The 4,551-nt window shown below is 43.4% G+C and overlaps 1 pseudogene; it reads right to left on the bottom strand.

Annotated features, from left to right (window-relative positions):
- Window positions 1-3,109: 3,109 nt before the first annotated feature.
- On the bottom strand, window positions 3,110-3,724 carry LOC131820661 (cell division control protein 42 homolog; annotated as a pseudogene).
- Window positions 3,725-4,551: the final 827 nt, after the last annotated feature.

Genomic DNA, 4,551 nt, shown 5'->3' with positions numbered 1-4,551 from the left:
ATCTGCATAATATTCCTTCTATGATATACCATAATCTTTCTCCATTAGTTAGCATCTAATAGCTTCCATTTTTTATCATTGAAATTACTGCAGTGAACATCTATGAGCATGTGGTCCTTTTATAATTTAGATTATTTCCTTAATATAGATTCCCAGAGGTAGAATTATGGGTCAAAGGGCTTCAATATTTTTATGATTCTTCATACCTATTGCCAAGATGCTTTCCAAAGGATTGATTGTACAGCTTCACAAAGTCACCACTGATAAAGGTGGTAGTCTGATTCCCCAGAGCTCTGCCAGAAGGGAAATTGTATCAACTATACAAATTAACTAGGGGGAAAATTATGTTATTAAATTCAGTCTTGCATTCAAGAAGTATATTTATTAATGGGGCACCTGGGTGGCTCAGTGGGGTAAACCTCTGCTTTTGGCTTAGGTCATGATCTCAGGGTCCTGGGATTGAGCCCCACGTTGGGCTTTCTGCTCAACGGGGAGCATGCTTCCCCCCAACCCTCTGCCTGCTTCTCTGCCTACTTGCGATCTCTGTCAAATAAATAAATAAAATCTTAAAAAAAAGAAGTATATCTATTGTTATATTTGTTATTGTGCTATATATATATATATATTATATATCTATAATATTTTGCATACATCTAGCTTGAGGAGAATTGATAACTCTAGGGGCAGGAAATCTTGGCAGCCCTGTATGCTTTCCAGAAATCCCCACATGTGGCATGGCCTATCCCTACAAGGCCAAGATTTGGGGACCAGCTTCAGAGAGCAAGGATGCTTAGTTTCATGGCCTGTACATGCAAATTCACTCCTATAACCTGCCTAAGGTATCTAAGACCTCCAGACTACCCAACCCGAGCAGGTCAGCTTCCTAGAGCTAGGGATTCCCCCAATTGTAATTCTGCTGCTGAGTGGGGAAGGTCATTTGAGTCAGAGACCTTACAGACCAATGCTGGGAGGATACATGAGCCTTGGTGGAAGTCAGGTCTTATAGGTGTCCCTCAGCAGAATTCCTGGCCATGCCAGGAACGCAAGGCTAACAAGTTCCTTGAAATATGGTTTTTGGGGAAAAAGCAACTGTGTTTTACAATGGGATGGATTTCACATATCACTGTGAGCCCCTAGATGCCCCTATGGGGGTCCAGTCCATCTCCACAAGTCCCAGATGTAGAAGACCACCCCAGGATGCCTGCACATGGAGTCATAGTAAGTTTCCCACATACAGTTTGCTCCAGGTATCAGAACCTCTTGGCCCTTTAGACAGTGCCTGTCCTTGCTGACCAAGCCATCTTCTAGAAACAGTCTTTCTCAGAACTGCACCACTGGTGAAGACACTTGAATTGTTGCTATCTTCAGACCCTTAGGGCCCTTATGGGACCAGGGTCCTGTCTGGCAAATGTATTTCCCAGGTGTCTCCCATATCACATAGCTCTGGTCAGGCCCAGAATGGCTTCTGAGATCCTATGAAATCTGGCATCAGAGGAAAGGGCTACTCTGTTGTAGAATAGAGTGGAGCCTGGCAGCCCAGCAGTCCCTACCTATGGCTCAGCCTGTACCTCCATGGCCTTGAGCCAGGGGCTGATCCTAGAGAGCCTGGCTCTAGGATGGGAGCCACAGGTGCATGTGCACTATGATCCCTGCCCGACTCCCACCTCGTGTATCCAGGCCTAAGTGAACAGCTCCGCCACCCCAGCCTTGTAGGCTATCTTCCTAGAGTTGTGGTTCCCTGCACTACACTCCTGATGCAGAGTGGGGAAGGTCTGTGAGTCAGACTCTATTGACCTGTGCTGGCAGGATACATGGGGGGGTCAGTTTCCCCAGGTGTCTCTATCAGTAGAATTCCCAGTGGTACCCAGCATGGCAAGGCTAAGGAGTTCCTTGAGATCAGGGTACAGGGAACTGAATTTTGGAGAAGGATGAACCTTGGCATTGCTCTGAATCCTGCAAAAGTCCCCAGCGGGGGCCAGGTCCATCCCTGTCAGTGCTGGATCCAGGGTGCATGGATGCTGAGTCACCAGGTCTGGCATGTGCACAGACACTCCACCAACCTACCTCCAGGCATCTGGATCCCTTGGTCTTCAGATAGAGCCTTCCCTCACCCACCAGGCCATTTTCCTAGGGTAGACTTTCCCATGTGTCATTGATGAGGACATTTGAATTGTAGTCACTATCAGACCCTATATGGCCCTACTGTTCATACAGGGCTAGGCACCGGTCTGGCAGTCATAATTCCCAGATGCTTTGTTTTAGTGGCAAGTTATGTTCAGTGAAGTGTTCATCGTTCCTAGCAATTTATTTAATACAGGTTCACTGTGGGAATTTCACAAACCAGTAACGTACAGGATACTGTCTTTTACTAAGCCAGTAAAGAAATGACAAGTCCAAATCAATCACAGATTAATTATACTATTGTTCCAGGCAAGGAAAAACTTAAAGATTAAAGTCCAAATTTAGCAAGGTGTACCTTTATATGATTTGGGAGAGATAGCTTAGTCAACCAAGGCCTGATGTCCAGGGGCCAGCGTCAAAGGAAAAGTCCCTGTTGCAAGAGCATGTTGTTAGCAAATGATGCCACGGGGATTGACAGGAAAGATGATATTCTTCAAAGGGCCACTGTATAGCTTTTGCTGATAAAATAGTTGTCTCTCCTGTTGCAGGAGCCAATTGTCCCAACATCTCCCCACACCCCACCCTGCTCCTGCAAAAACAAAAACAAAACAAAACAAAACAAAACAAAACAAAACAAAACAAAACCCTAAATGTCCCAGATCATTCTCCGGAGTGGATGGAGCCCGGGAGCAGCTTCAATAATCCAAATTCATCTGTTATAGAGTCATCACAAGCATGCCTTGCTTTTAAACAAAAAACAAAACAAAAAAACCAGCAAAAATTTTTTTGAAACAACAAAACAAAAACTAGTACTAATTACTTTTCTGACAATACACAAGTACTCAAATTAACTAGTACTGAAGGAGGGAAGGGGACCATACCTATGGGCCTTGTCTCACATGAGCGCATGTGGGTAGGTACAGGGCATTTGTCATTATTGCAAAAATGAATTTTAATCTTTAATCTTTAGTTTGATTTAACATTGCTTTTAGTATGGCGCTGACACCAGCTGTGTGGAAAGGGCTCTGGAGAGATTTTCATAGCAGCACACACCGCGGCTGTACTCCGGTCCCGCGGGCTGCAGGGCAGCCAATACTGCTTCGTCAAATACATCCTTGAGGCCTTTCTGTGAGAGTGCAGAACACTCCACATACTTGACCGCCTTCAGGTCATGGGCTTTTCAGCAGTCTCTGGAATGATAGGCTTCAGTTTGTTCTTGGCAAGTTTCTCAATCGCAGAGGGGTCATCTTGGAGATCAGTTTGGGTCCCAACAAACAAGAAAGGAGTCTTTGGACAATGATGAGTTATCTCAGCTTTACATTTTCAAATGAGGATGGAGACGACTGAAAAACAGACTAGAAATACATCTGTTTGTGGATAACTCAGCAGTTGTAATCTGTCATAATCCTCTTGCCCTGCAGTATCAAAAGGTCCAAGAGTATATGACTCTCCACCAATCGAAACTGTCAATGCATAGTTATCAAAAACAGTCGGTACATAGTCAGATGGAAATTTGTTTGTTGTGTAGGATATCAGGAGACATGTCTTACCAACAGCATCATCGCCCACAACAACACACTTAATTGTCTGCATTGCTGGAACAGTTTTGTTTCCACTTAAAATACTTCAAATTCGATGATGACCTCAGCTTCTCCTCCAGGGCGTTGGCAGCACTCAGTTTTGTGTTTCTTTTTCAAGATTTCCGTCTATTCAGGGTCTTTCATGGTTCCATACAAATTTTAGAATTATTTTTTCTAGTTCCATGAAAAATGCTGTTTGTATTTTGGTAGGGATTGCTTTAAATCTGTAGATTGCTTTGGATAGTATGGATAGATTTTAACAATCTTTGTTCTTGCAGCCCATGACCATGGAATATCTTTCCATTTGTTTGTGTCATCTTCAACTACTTTTATCAGTGTTTTATTGTTTTCAGAGTATGGGTCTTTCCCCTCTCTTGTTAATTCATAGGTATTTATTTTTGGTGCAATTGTAAATGGGATTGTTCTATTAATTTCTCATTCTGCTACTTCATTATTAGTGTATAGATATGCAGTAGATGTCTTTGTATTGACTTTGTATCCTCACTGAATCATACTGAGTTCATTTATCAGCTCTAATCGTATTTTGGTGGAGTCAGGGTTTTCTATATAAAATATCATGTCATCTGCAAATAGTGAAACTTTTGTTTCTTTCTTACGAATTTGGGTGCATTTTATTTCTTTTTTAAAAAAAAATTATTTATTTATTTGACAGAGAGAGAGAGAGAGAAAGACAGCAAGAGAGGGAACACAAGCAGGGGGAGTGGGAGAGGGAGAACAGGCTTCCTGCTGAGCAGAGAGCCCGATGCAGGGCTCAATCTCCAGGACCCTGGGATCGTGACCTGAGCTGAAGGCAGAGGCTTTAACCTACTGAGCCACCAAGTGCCCCCGG

The sequence above is a fragment of the Mustela lutreola genome, chromosome 18 (assembly GCF_030435805.1).
Source record: "Mustela lutreola isolate mMusLut2 chromosome 18, mMusLut2.pri, whole genome shotgun sequence".
NCBI classification, from domain to species: domain Eukaryota; kingdom Metazoa; phylum Chordata; class Mammalia; order Carnivora; family Mustelidae; genus Mustela; species Mustela lutreola.
Note: the sequence above shows the minus strand (reverse complement) of the source record. Positions and strands in the feature narration are given on the sequence as shown.